Below are 14714 nucleotides of genomic sequence, written 5' to 3'. Positions count from 1 at the left end.
AAAATCGGAAGAAATTGGTTCGGCGGATTCCACGCCATCACCATAAATCGCAACTGTTAAAGTGACGTGGATGGGACCTTATTACAGGCCGTGAAAGAGCGCGGTCTGTCTTCATATTGGTTTGAACATGCGTTTCTGCAGGATTAATGTAGCTGTTGTCTAATAAAAATGATATGAACATTTAAGTTTTTATAATATTATAATAATGGAAATTACAAACAAGAGGTCAATAGGCCTTAACGGTCATACCATACTAAGTACCATAGCCCACACACAAACTTGTTGAGAAGTCTGATATCTGCATTTAATTAAGTTTCATTGTAATGATGACCACCTCTCTGCCTGAAATCTTTCATAAAGGACAATGAAACCTTTAATTTTAGCGAAAAAGCTTATACATCATAATAGAGTGCATTACCTAATATTGAAAAGGTACAAAATTCTGTTAGAAAATAATTTGTTATAAAATGTGTAAACAATTTTGCGGTACTAGTATTTTCAACGTTGATAACGTTTCGGTAAAATAAGTCAAGTATCATTAAAAATATCTGGAAATTACTTCGAAAATATAAAAATTATTATAAATTATATAGTTACGTGTACCTTAAATTACGTGAAATTAATCTTTAAAAATATCATAATTGAAGGAAATCAACATGCTTATTCTAATTAGAAAAATGAATTTAACGCACCTGTGGAAAAAAATTAAAGTTCAACAAGTTGCTGTCCGTTAAAAAAGGACTGCAATACGTGGACCATATGTATTTGTTTCCAACGAAAACGTGATATCGTCAAGCCATGACTTTATATCTCGGAGTTTAAAAGGTTCATACTTCTAATATAATTATGATCTATATTAATAAAGTCTCCGTACCCATAGAATCGTCCTCATCTAGAATGTTCATCACAGTTTCAACAGCCGCGTCAATCCATTGGGATTCGCGTGTTGTCAATGGAGTTGCTGCTACCAACTCACTCGACTGTTCACAGACATCGTCACCTTGTTGTCCGATTTTCTCATTCTCAGAGGACTTGCCAACAGTCCCCTGAGCCTGTTCATCATCGTCAGGCAACTTGCTAACAGATGCCTCCTCATCTTCATCTATCGGCATACCAACAGCCTCTGCCTCGTCTTGTTAACATCATCTGGGTTCAGTATTCTATAACAATACAATAACTGAAAATCTTTGACAATTTGGATTTGTTCATTTCCATCCATTACCACCAATTTTATAAAAACTGGGGTTAACAATACAATTGAAATTTCCTAAAATAATAATTTGTTCAAAAGTTAAACAATGTGGATTCATATCATTAAAAAATACTACCCTCTCAGGGAGAACATTAGAAACATAAATATTAATAATTATTAATTGCGCATTATTGAAGACAATATCAGTATATATTTATCTACCATCTTAATCAATATATGATTTTCTCAATAACAATAATTGGGTTTTTAGCTCACCTGAGCTGAAAGCTCAAGTGAGCTATTCTGATCACATTTTGTCCGTCTGTCCGTCTGTCTGTCCGTCTGTAAACTTTTTACATTTTGTACTTCTTCTCTAAAACCGCTTATCCAATTTCAACCAAATTTGGCACAAAGCATCCTTATGTGAGGGCGAATATAAATTGCAAAAATAAAAGTCCGATCTGTATTCAAAGCGGAGAAAACCTTGAAACTGTAGAAAAAGGTGGGTGCATTTTTAAAAATCTTCTTCTCAAGAACTACTGATTCCAATTCAACGTAGTTTAGCATTAATTATCCTTATAGGAAGGAAAATATAAATTGCAAAAATTAAGTGCTAATTCTGTGTCAAATTTGAGTTATTACGAAAATAATAATAAAGGAAATGCGTGTTTCAATCAGTTTAATAGCTTCGGGTTCGGCATCCGGTAATCCGGCATCCGGTAAAATGGGTAGGCAAGACTTGGTCTGGGCAAAACAAAGATTGGCAGTTATTAATCTGCCAATCTCATTAAAATATCGGGATATTTGATGGACTAGTATATTTGTATTCGCTGTAAATATTGCTGCAAAATAATGCGTATTTGGAATTGACGATTGTCGATCTGCCTTGGCTTTTATTTTGCCACGGCCCGGGTTTGCATACCCATTTTACCTAGACTCGTATTCCATACTTCTAAAACGAGGTTCTTTGTTTAAAGCAGCCATGACATTATAAGAAAAAGGGTCGATCTGACTATGATGAATTTGCTTGTTGTGCAACAGTTCGCGTATGAAGGGAAATTTTTGAAACATGCAAAATATATCGTTGCCGATTTTGTGAAGTAAACTGAGGCTTAATATTTCAATGCGTTGACAGTTTTCACACATGACGTTGGTGTTAGCTTGTTCCGATTTTCGTTTCGTTTTCATTATTTCTGCTTGTAACCTGGGAACAATCGTCTGTATTATTTCGTGATTTTTACGTATCAAATCAAACAGAGACTTTGGTAAATCAAACAGTTAACTGTTTACCTGCGCAAATTAAGCAAAATCTGATGTATCAAAAATAATGAAATACAATTCATTCTACCGGTAATTCGATCGGCATTATCTTTTGCGTAATGGTAGATTAATGCAATAGGTTTTGTTGCGATGCTCGGCATTTTCTCGAGTTTATTCAATTTAAATAAAGTTTGACATTGCTGACGGAAATATGTAGGTATATACATGTATCTATATGATTCATTTCGAAAAAATAAATTGTGTTCTTTATTTGTTATAGTGAATGTTTCTTGTGTTTAATTGTTTTCAATTTCTATTTACTAACCATATTTGAGTGTTAAGCTTCAAATTATGAGCAAGATACAGAGATTTGCTCACAATTCTATGTTTGTACACAGATCTTAAAAACTAAAGATTAAAAAAGTAAAAAATTTGTCAATATTTATTGAGAAAATTTTCAAAGTCTGTCCGTTCAGAAACCAACTTTAACATCTTATTGTATTGTAAACTAAACATTTTTTCGTCATTATTACTCCTACTGTACATGTGATCCTTCACTGTGTTTGTGTACATTTGTATAAACTGATTTTGAACCTCAAATACCAGTGAACTGGTATTGAGTGAATAAAAGAATATAAAATCTTAGGCCATTCTTTTTTTCCATTTTAAATGCTGAATAGGAAATACCAAGTTAAAAATCATAAGCTGAATGTAATAAACTCATCTGAACAAAATATGAATCAAACCTAGGCGAACTGTGAGCTCTGTATCTTGCTTATAATTCTACAATTGACGCTGAAATTTTGGTTGAACATTAGAAAATCTCTATGAATTAGAGTATGTTAAATACTTGTACAAACAAAATAAAAGAATGATACTGTGAAATCATTAGATTTCGTGGTGGCTCATTTTTCGTGGAATTCTTGGGTACCTCTCATCCACGAAATAACATCCTTCACGAATTGATGAATTAGGGTAATAAAGTCATATTCCCTTTTGTAGATATATATGAAAACACGAAATTACGTCCCCACGAATCTGTAAAATTTAAGTCATCCACGAAAATTGGCCCCCACGAAATTTAATGATTCCACATTATTCTGTATATATCTACTCTCCCTCTCTTTATACAATAAATAATGTGAAATCTACATCAATTTTGATAGTTTTTCAGACACGAGTAAATAAAAACGACATCTTTAAAACAGTTTCCATATTTCTGACACATTTCTGTTGCGGGGATTAAGTAATTATCGCTATTCCTAAGAATATCACAGCGGAAAATTATCCTGGTTTGTACGCGAAGTAAATAACAGTCATTTAATTATAATGGAGAAGACAAATAAAATTTTTGAATGTTTTTAATTTGAGGAATTGAGCACATTGAGGTACAATTTTCTTCTTCACATCTATACATGTAGGGTTTTTAAAATAAAAAAACAATAACTATTATTGTTGTTTAATACAATAACTAGTAAGTACTGAGTAGTTGATGAAAAAAATGTACCTATATGCACTCATATATTTTGATCGCTTTACAAAGTGTGGGGGGGGGGGGGCAGAACGAAAATATAGGGATTTGGAAGTTAACAACTTAACAGTATACCTCTACCAAATGTTTAGTTTTATATCTTGCGTAGAATTTTCTTATTCTGGTAAAAAATAGTATTTCATGAAGGTACAATGTCAAAGATTACATGTAATCAAAAAAAGTGTAAAATTCGAATACTTTACAATATTTATTTTTTGTTTTTCTACCGAGGGACCATATGGCACAATATCTTTTGAACGCCCATTGTTGCTCAGGTGAGCGATGTGGCCCCATGGGCCTCTTGTTAAAATACAATTCAAACACCTCTACTTTGATTTATTGAACATTAATTTAAAATGAAATACATTGACATTGTAGAAATGTGTTTCTTGTAACAACAATATTGAAATATGTTCTTTTACACACAATGAAAATAACTCATAGCGAACAATATATTATGAAATGAACAAAACTATAGTTTAAAAAAACATCATCGTCTATCAGCACGCAATAATTCTAGGGCGCCTGGGCTTTCCGAAAAGTCATAACCTATGCCAGCCCTCTTTGTTTCTATTCCCATAGAATATTCCTCGTCTATTATGTTCATTACTGTTTCCGGAGCCGCGTCCATCCATTGAGAATGGTGTGTTGTCACTGGCGTTGCTTCATCCGGCAACCTCTTCATCTGTTACTGGCTTACTAACAGCCTTATTGTCTGCGACACGTTTTTGAGGCTTACCAACAGCCTCTGCTTGAGGCTTACCATCAGCCTCTTTTGTCTGCGCCACTGAAGCATAGCTTCTGATCGGTTGTCTGCCATATCTAAAAGTGGTGCATTCCCCTCTTAAATGTCCAACTTTCTCACACTTAAAACATACTGGAGGGCGTCCTGGAATGTCAAGTAAACATTTATTTCCATGCATATGAGATATATATGGAATCTCTCTTTGTTCGCCTCTCTCTGAGAGAAAGCTCTGCTTGCCGGACCCCTGTTATAATGCCATTTTCAGTGACGTGTTCCACTTTCCTCACCTCTCCATACTTGGCCAGAATTCTTTTAACATCCTCATTACTGACCCACAAGGGGAGCCAGTGTACCTTCAACTTAACCACAATCCTGTCACAGACATCGAAATGCAGCAGCAACTCTTTATAAATAACGCCTTTTCCTTCAAGCTCACTCACCTGGGCTTTGTTAGAAAAAGTCACAAACCAAGCATCTTGGCGATCCATCTGCCAGGCAACAACGATGTCCGTATATCCATGGCTCTGCAAAAGATGAACCAGATCCCATCTGGATATTCCCTGTCTTGATCTTCTAACAATGACCGTGACTGTTAACTCCATTATCTCCTGCATGCCCATCTCATCAAGATCAGTTTCAAACATCTTGACTAGGAATCCCTTTAAGAAAAGGGAACCTACTCCACGGAAATTTTTAGTAAAAGGCGAAAGATTTAAACGTGGATTGAAGAGAAACCAGAGTGAATTGTACAAGGCATTGTATCATACTTGAGTATTTCTTTTTGAAACAGTTGTGAGTGTTCAAGCTTGTCTTCTACTGGTTCTCTCAATGCATGCAGGCGTAAGCACTTTTCAACCATAATGTTCCAAAGGTAAGCAAAGCATGAATTTTGTTGAATTGTATGGTCAAAGCTCATTCTATGCCAAGTTCTGAAACAGACTCATTGCGGCCTCAAATCTTTGAAATTTGTCATCATCAAGGGCGACAACTCAGTTCATTCAAGACAAAACTCCGATTCCGGAAAGTCCTCTTTGCAGCAGTTTCTGTGCTGCTGTTATTGGGGTGGCATATACTTATACAAGACGTGCAGCGCTTGTACCTCTCCGAACCTTGACTTAGAACTGTGTTTTCACTCTGTGCGAAACTGTCACATGTGATCTCAATGTCGCATTCACAATTCAAACCAATCGTTACATGGTGTGACAAGTCTTACATTTTGAGTTCGTTTTGACCCTGAAGGAAATCAGGGTTGGAAAAATAAGTCTATAGACTCATTAGATGTTCCTCTCCACGGAAATCTTTAGTAAAAGGCGAAAGATTTAAACGTGGATTGAAGAGAAACCAGAGTGAATTGTACAAGGCATTGTATCATACTTGAGTATTTCTTTTTGAAACATTTGTGAGTGTTCAAGCTTGTCTCCAAATGTTCCAAAGGTAAGCAAAGCATGAATTTTGTTGAATTTTATGGTCAATGCTGAAACAGACTCGTTGCGGCCTCAAATCTTTAAAATTTCTCATCATCAAGGGCGACAACTCAGTTCATTCAAGACAAAAATCTGATTCCGGAAAGTCCTCTTTGCAGCAGTTTCTGTGCTGCTGTTATTGGGCTGGCATATACAATGAAGCGCATTGAAGTGGTAAAAATGTTCGTTTGAATGGAATGTTCTAAACTTTGTATCGAATGTCAATAGTTATATACGACACGCCCATTTCTTTTGAAGCGAGGAAAACAGTATTCGTCACAATGCTTTCGGAACCGCCCCTCTTCTAAACAACACAAGCAGGAATTTCACGCACCTACATTGTACACACACACACACACACACACACACACACACACACACACACACACACTATTTTCTAGTGTCTTTAATTTGCCTGTGATAACACTATGTATCGATTTTGTACTATGTTACCTATAACTTCAAATGACGCCAAATTGAGGCGCCAGTAGGGTTTGCTTATTTATGGAATGAATTAAATATTTTTTAGTTTTATACAATATGAAATGGTTTGGGTCAGTTTACACTTTAAAAACCGCAAAGCGCTTTATAAAATAGCGTAAACCGTTCCAAACCATTTTATTTCGTATAAAACTTATAAATATTGAATTCATTCCTTATAATTTAATTTTTCTGCTATCAATTGTTGATAAAAACAGTCATTTCATCTATAAAATGACATCCAATTTTACAGAATTCAGACGTTAGGTCAGGCGGATTGATACGTTTTTGACGTTAGTCTTACTATGACGTAGGCAACATCTTTATACGACATAAAATAAATTTTTTAACCAATCAAAAAGCGTGTTACAACCAGAATTAAATTATTTATATTTTTAAAAAAATCGTACGGTGGCTTAAAATTATATAAATATAAATGATAAGGAATCATTCTTTGAATATTATGAGGTGATAATTTCGGTCATGGCGTCATTAAATCTATCAGAAAGCCTTTCGGGCTTTATTGTCTTTGATCACGCCCCGACCAAAATTATCACCTCATAATACTAAAAGAAAGAATCCTTATTCCTTAACTATATGTTCAGAAATAGCGATTAGTTCAAAATATAGAGTCAAGAATATTTCTGGTAACAAAGTTATTTGTGTTTAGAACTTTCTTTTACATGTATTGCAAATAAAGAAAAGTTTTATTAACAACATATATACAACGTCTCAATTTTTCGTTTTAGAGTTTTCTCTTTTTAAAGGGTATGGTATGTTCTTCTTCGTCTTCCTCTGAATTTGTCGCTGTGCTCGTAGCATGGGGGAACTGAGGACATGCGCAGGGCATGGCAAACTTATACGGTGGAAACTTTGGGAAATGACAATTAATCAAAGCGTTATTGTTATAAGAAACATATTTTGTTAATATTGTCATTCTTTCGAATGATTTCTCAGTGACATTATTAACTGATTATTAATATTGATAATGATACATAATGATATTTCGTAAAAGGTAACTCGGGGTCTATTCCTCGTATAAGGCCTAAAATTACAAATGACGTCGCCCGATTATTCAATAATATTGATATCAGACCAATAACAATCAAAATAGTATGCATTCCTTAACAAACAAACACGGGATTATAAACGGATCTACGCGAACGTCCAAGATGGGTGCATGATTAAATCTGTCTCGTATTCTTTTAAAAATACGATAATGGAATTTAATTTTACATTTATTTACATCCTTTATCAAAATGTTCAAGTTTATTTAGATTTCATAATGATTCGTTGTCAGTATTACAATTTAAGCTATACGGAGTTATAAAGCGTTTAATTGCTGACCATAGCGCTCGAAAGAAAGTTGCACTTTATTAAATAAGAAATTATAGTTCCGAAATGATTACTTGATCACATAAAAAAGGTATCAATTGCTAAATTGTAAATGGTCATTATTTAAGTGATTAGATAAGTTACAATAAAGGCATTTACTTCGAACATTAGTTTTACTTTTTAATAGTATCATGCATGATTCTTTAATCACTGATTGACGGACTATACACATGTTTTAAGTGACGAATGCTTGATTTTACACAGTCTAATTTATTTTTCTGTTTTATCTTTAAACAATTGAGTAGCTAATTATACACAAATCAATTTACTAGTCTAGAGGTGTGAAACCCTCTCTTTGTTCACCAGACTCGTGTACTTTGTGTATACATACCCCAGATACACGTGTGTCTGGAGCAGTGGCTTCGTTAGTTTACCTGTTTACCTGTGTCATTATCTCGGATCACTCGTGTGTGAAAGGATATTATGTAATCAAAAAATGAACATAAATTTGCCCATGTAAGCGTTTTAAGATATTGTATTCATTGGTAAAAAGGCGACGGAAATAACAAATTTTAAAATCCTTTAAAAAGAAATCCGATTGTAATAAAATAATGACGGATACAAATTTCAAGATCTACAATACTTAAAATAACAAGATACGTCAAAACATCAGACATATATCAATCATTTTGGCTGAAAAATCAAATTTAACTTGTATAACTTTGTAAGGAAATTTCCCTCCTGTTGACCTCGTGACGTCACTTCCGCTCATGCCTAGTTATCCCCTAATTCTGTTTTCTCTTGATTAGATTTCCCAAAGCAGGTAAAAATAGCCACTTTGAAGAGGCGTAACTCCATTATTTTTGCACCGATTTCGATGCGGTTTTTCGCATTAAATTTTGGTAAATTAACTCTTTAACATCTGTTTCACATTGGCTGGGCTGCAGGTACCCTTTAAGCTTTCGTGTACTAAACGAACGTATGGGCATTCATACAAAGGCAAACCATGTATAGAAGTCGGCAAATACGTCGCTGCTAGATATTTGACTTTAAATTTACTTATTGGTTTAGACAGTGTACTATATTACAATTTTGTTGATGGTACTTCAAATACCTATACGTTTCTCAATTTTTGGCATGAAGCAAATCAAACTCAGGATGATTATGGAAGACAAGTCTTGCTTCCGGTGATTTCATAGTAGTGGACAATTATCCCATTCACAAAAATAATGCAGAAAGAATACTTCGACAATATTTTTCGCAACAAGGTGTGCAGTATGGATTTTTACCAGTGTATACTCACCGGATTTTAATCCTGTAGAAAACTGCGTTTAGTAATTTCGTCCATTGATATAAGAGGATTTTACCGAAATACAGGTTAATTAAATGCTTAACCAAAGACTGATAGATTGTACAATTATTGACTGATAAACGAACGTACGTATTATTACTTTGTATACATACTATGTACTTGTTACTTCTTCGTAAACATACCATTTATCCATATTTATCCGTACACATGAAATTATGTCTTTAATGTTGTTTATTGAATCATCTTTATAGTATTAAATGGTGTACACTTCAAAATATTGAATATTGTAATAATATTTCATTTCACAAATTTTATATTTTACTATCTAATCAATAAAACACCAGAAATTTGTCACAACTGAAGAGAGAGAGAGAGAGAGAGAGAACGTATGTCACTGTACAATGTACGTGTGTGAAATTCCTGCTTGTGTTGTTTAGGAGAGGGGCGGTTCCGAAAGCATTGTGACGAATACTGTTTTCCTCATTTCAAAAGAAATGGGTGTGTCTAATGTAACAATTGACGTTCGATACAAAGTTTGGAACATTTCATTCAAACGAACATTTTTACCACTTCAATGCGCTTCATTATACTTATACAAGACGTGCAGCTCTTGTACCTCTCCGAACCTTGACTTAGAACTGTGTTTTCACTCTGTGCGAAACTGTCACATGTGATCTCAATGTCGCATACACAATTCAAACCAATCGTTGCATGGTGTGACATGTCTTACATTTTGAGTTCGTTTTGACCCTGAATGAAATCAGGACTTGAAAAATATGTCTATAGACTCATTAGATGAGCCTCATTGGTTAATACCCAAGCGGAAGTACATGTGACGTATACGGTAATTCATCCATGCCCTCGAGCAGACGTGCATGCTACGGAGCTGTACTCGAAGCGAAGTATAGGAAAGGTAATTAAAATATTTTAAATTTTAATGCCCGGGGGGCAGAACCTAGTTGTTTCTTTTAGACCTGAGTGGTATAAATATTCGGCCTAGGCGAGCCGTAATTGTTAAAAAAAAGTTATTGTTATGAACCTAGGTGGTTTACCGAAAAATATGTGTAAAGCTATTGCATAAAAGATAACCTTTTAGTGAAAGGGGTAGCATATATATAAGGAATAACTTTGAGACACGTTTGCAGATTCTCGAGGCGGCAAGCTGCACGTGCGGTTTATGATTTTGTTAGCTAGACCAGATGTAGACTGATGCATGATAAACGAATTGAAGTTTGAACTTGTTTGTCCATCATTAAGTTCGTATTAAGATTTTACGGGACTATATTTGAACATATGTTAGTCTAATATATCTATCAAAAAAACGAGATAACTGGGTTATTAAGTTATATTAGAGTAATCCCGCTTGATGCGTACATGCGTGATATTTTATTTTTGTATACATTGGTTATAGATGGTGCAGCCTACTATCTAACGGAAGAGACATTCATTGAAAGGGTTGAAGCTCTTACCTGTCATGAAGAAGGTCAGAGGAGGAAAACCAGAGGGTCTGAAAGAATTTGCGCGTATTTCTAAGGAAAAGAAGACAGACGCCTTAGAGTTGGATGAGATAGAAAATATAGTCAATTCATTGACAGGGGAAAAACATGATTGAGCTTTTGGAACTGGCTGGTAGGGGTTAAGTTTCTTAAATAATTATTGAAATGGTTAAGTGATGGTTGGAAAATAAAGCTTTAAATCTTTTCAAGAGTTATTAACCTATGATATGCAAATGTTGTGATTAATATTGGTATCTTTAGAAAGAATTTGTTGTGATTTAAACTTTCATTTTATTAAAACAGGAAAAGATATTGATGTTAACGAGGCAAGATGCGCATGAAACAATTCATACATGCAGATAATTACCGGTACATATACATGATATACATCTGTAATTTTGAAATTATATATGAATACCTAATTTTGCTCTTTAAAAAAAATATATATATTACTGACACATATAAAGCAAATATGCGGTATGATATTTTATTTTAGGACCTTAGTACTAGTGCATCCACAGGGGGAAGCAGTACAACAGTACCTTTAGAAACTGCAGGACCTTTCAAAAAAAGGAAGCATGATGTTGATACAAACTTGGAGGAGAGGGTTTAGTTTTTAAAGAAAACGTCAAAGGGGGAGATGGTCCAGGAGCTTAAAGAGAAGGTGAAGACACTATGCCTACGGGATGACCCAAGCAATGCTTTAATCCTGCTGACTTTTGATGAACTGTCTAAAGCGGCTAGGAAATTAAACCACGAGGAGGCTGACATGTTTGAAGAGTTGTACAGGCAAGCCAACATATATCAGTCAAAACTTCAAATTTCTAATCTGTGTTTGTCAGTGTTAGGTGGGAAAGTAGCAGATGCAATTTCGAAAGCTAAATGAACATTGGAAAATTATATGTTGTACTTTATCATATACATATTATATTTTATTACATGATTTATTATATTTCATCTATGTTGATGCGGTGATAAAAATTAAAATTTGTTATGTTCATAAAACTGTTTGTTTTCTTTTGAGTATTGGGAGAAGGTTATTATTATTTTCTTTAGGCTACTGAACTGAAGGGGCATGTATGATTGATGAACTGCAAAGGTTTTATGCCCAAAACTTAAACATGATCTGAATGCGGGAGGGTATTAAACACTGAGGATAGGGTAAGAGCCTCATTGGTTAATACCCAAGTGGAAGTACAAATGACGTTTAACTCATTCTTTAGACATCCATGCCTGGTTTGTAGATATGTAATCAGAGGATGAAGTGATCAATTTTATAAGGATTATCTTTGTAAAGCTGTGTCTACCCATCCACCCACCCTCTGTAAAAATCAAAAGGGGGTGAAGTATATTGATATAAAATTGGCATATGGTAAGCATCTATTTGCATGTAGTGTACATATATACTATGAAATGATCTATTTTAAAGGAAAAATACTAAAGATGCAATGCAGAATATCATCCTACATTCATTCATACATTTAAATCCTTGCAAAGGTTTTATGCCCAAAACTTAAACATGATCTGAATGCGAGACACTGAGTATAGGGCAAGTTCCTCTCCACGGAAATCTTTAGTAAAAGGCGAAATATTTAAACGTGGATTGAAGATAAACCAGAGTGAATTGTACAAGGCATTGTATCATACTTGAGTATTTCTTTTTGAAACATTAGTGAGTGTTCAAGCGTGTCTTCTACTGTTCTCTCAATGCATGCAGGCGTAAGCACTTTTCAACCATAATGTTCCAAAGGTAAGCAAAGCATGAATTTTGTTGAATTGTATGGTCAAAGCTCATTCTGTGCCAATTCCTTCTTGTGTTGTTTAGGAGAGGGGCTGTTCCGAAAGCATTGTGACGAATACTGTTTTCCTCATTTCAAAAGAAATGGGTGTGTCTAATGTAACAATTGACGTTCGATACAAAGTTTGGAACATTCCATTCAAACGAACATTTTTACAACTTCAATGCGCTTCATTATACTTATACAAGACGTGCAGCTCTTGTACCTCTCCGAACCTTGACTTAGAACTGTGTTTTCACTCTGTGCGAAACTGTCACATGTGATCTCAATGTCGCATACACAATTCAAACCAATCGTTGCATGGTGTGACATGTCTTACATTTTGAGTTCGTTTTGACCCTGAATGAAATCAGGGTTGGAAAAATAAGTCTATAGACTCATTAGATGTTCCTCTCCACGGAAATCTTTAGTAAAAGGCGAAAGATTAAAACGTGGATTGAAGAGAAACCAGAGTGAATTGTACAAGGCATTGTATCATACTTGAGTATTTCTTTTTGAAACATTTGTGAGTGTTCAAGCTTGTCTCCTACTGGTTCTCTCAATGCATGCAGGCGTAAGCACTTTTCAACCATAATGTTCCAAAGGTAAGCAAAGCATGAATTTTGTTGAATTGTATGGTCAAAGCTCATTCTGTGCCAAGTTCTGAAACAGACTCATTGCGGCCTCAAATCTTTGAAATTTGTCATCATCAAGGGCGACAACTCAGTTCATTCAAGACAAAACTCCGATTCCGGAAAGTCCTCTTTGCAGCAGTTTCTGTGCTGCTGTTATTGGGGTGGCATATACTTATACAAGACGTGCAGCTCTTGTACCTCTCCGAACCTTGACTTAGAACTGTGTTTTCACTCTGTGCGAAACTGTCACATGTGATCTCAATGTCGCATACACAATTCAAACCAATCGTTACATGGTGTGACAAATCTTACATTTTGAGTTCGTTTTGACCCTGAAGGAAATCAGGGTTGGAAAAATAAGTCTATAGACTCATTAGATGTTCCTCTCCACGGAAATCTTTAGTAAAAGGCGAAAGATTTAAACGTGGATTGAAGAGAAACCAGAGTGAATTGTACAAGGCATTGTATCATACTTGAGTATTTCTTTTTGAAACATTTGTGAGTGTTCAAGCTTGTCTCCTACTGGTTCTCTCAATGCATGCAGGCGTAAGCACTTTTCAACCATAATGTTCCAAAGGTAAGCAAAGCATGAATTTTGTTGAATTGTATGGTTAAAGCTCATTCTATGCCAAGTTCTGAAACAGACTCATTGCGGCCTCAAATCTTTGAAATTTGTCATCATCAAGGGCGACAACTCAGTTCATTCAAGACAAAACTCCGATTCCGGAAAGTCCTCTTTGCAGCAGTTTCTGTGCTGCTGTTATTGGGGTGGCATATACTTATACAAGACGTGCAGCGCTTGTACCTCTCCGAACCTTGACTTAGAACTGTGTTTTCACTCTGTGCGAAACTGTCACATGTGATCTCAATGTCGCATTCACAATTCAAACCAATCGTTACATGGTGTGACAAGTCTTACATTTTGAGTTCGTTTTGACCCTGAAGGAAATCAGGGTTGGAAAAATAAGTCTATAGACTCATTAGATGTTCCTCTCCACGGAAATCTTTAGTAAAAGGCGAAAGATTTAAACGTGGATTGAAGAGAAACCAGAGTGAATTGTACAAGGCATTGTATCATACTTGAGTATTTCTTTTTGAAACATTTGTGAGTGTTCAAGCTTGTCTCCTACTGGTTCTCTCAATGCATGCAGGCGTAAGCACTTTTCAACCATAATGTTCCAAAGGTAAGCAAAGCATGAATTTTGTTGAATTGTATGGTCAAAGCTCATTCTGTGCCAAGTTCTGAAACAGACTCATTGCGGCCTCAAATCTTTGAAATTTGTCATCATCGAGGGCGACAACTCAGTTCATTCAAGACAAAACTCCGATTCCGGAAAGTCCTCTTTGCAGCAGTTTCTGTGCTGCTGTTATTGGGGTGGCATATACTTATACAAGACGTGCAGCTCTTGTACCTCTCCGAACCTTGACTTAGAACTGTGTTTTCACTCTGTGCGAAACTGTCACATGTGATCTCAATGTCGCATACA

The 14714-nt window shown here is 35.2% G+C and overlaps 5 non-coding genes and 1 pseudogene across 5 annotated transcripts; all 6 read right to left on the bottom strand.

Annotated features, from left to right (window-relative positions):
- Positions 1 to 5346: 5346 nt before the first annotated feature.
- On the bottom strand, positions 5347 to 5471 carry LOC117685007 (U5 spliceosomal RNA). Its single transcript, XR_010708170.1, has one exon. It is a non-coding gene; the product is annotated as a U5 spliceosomal RNA (small nuclear RNA).
- Positions 5472 to 5958: 487 nt separating this feature from the next.
- On the bottom strand, positions 5959 to 6078 carry LOC117684992 (U5 spliceosomal RNA). The gene has a single exon (XR_004598735.2). It is a non-coding gene; the product is annotated as a U5 spliceosomal RNA (small nuclear RNA).
- Positions 6079 to 12296: 6218 nt separating this feature from the next.
- On the bottom strand, positions 12297 to 12437 carry LOC117685005 (U5 spliceosomal RNA; annotated as a pseudogene).
- A 512-nt stretch (positions 12438 to 12949) lies between these two features.
- On the bottom strand, positions 12950 to 13069 carry LOC136270395 (U5 spliceosomal RNA). The gene has a single exon (XR_010708141.1). It is a non-coding gene; the product is annotated as a U5 spliceosomal RNA (small nuclear RNA).
- A 487-nt stretch (positions 13070 to 13556) lies between these two features.
- On the bottom strand, positions 13557 to 13676 carry LOC136270379 (U5 spliceosomal RNA). Its single transcript, XR_010708125.1, has one exon. It is a non-coding gene; the product is annotated as a U5 spliceosomal RNA (small nuclear RNA).
- Positions 13677 to 14163: 487 nt separating this feature from the next.
- LOC136270378 (U5 spliceosomal RNA) lies at positions 14164 to 14283 on the bottom strand. Its single transcript, XR_010708124.1, has one exon. It is a non-coding gene; the product is annotated as a U5 spliceosomal RNA (small nuclear RNA).
- Positions 14284 to 14714: the final 431 nt, after the last annotated feature.

The sequence above is a fragment of the Magallana gigas genome, chromosome 7 (assembly GCF_963853765.1).
Source record: "Magallana gigas chromosome 7, xbMagGiga1.1, whole genome shotgun sequence".
Taxonomy (NCBI): Eukaryota; Metazoa; Mollusca; class Bivalvia; order Ostreida; family Ostreidae; genus Magallana; species Magallana gigas.
This window is presented reverse-complemented; position numbering and strand designations above follow the sequence as displayed.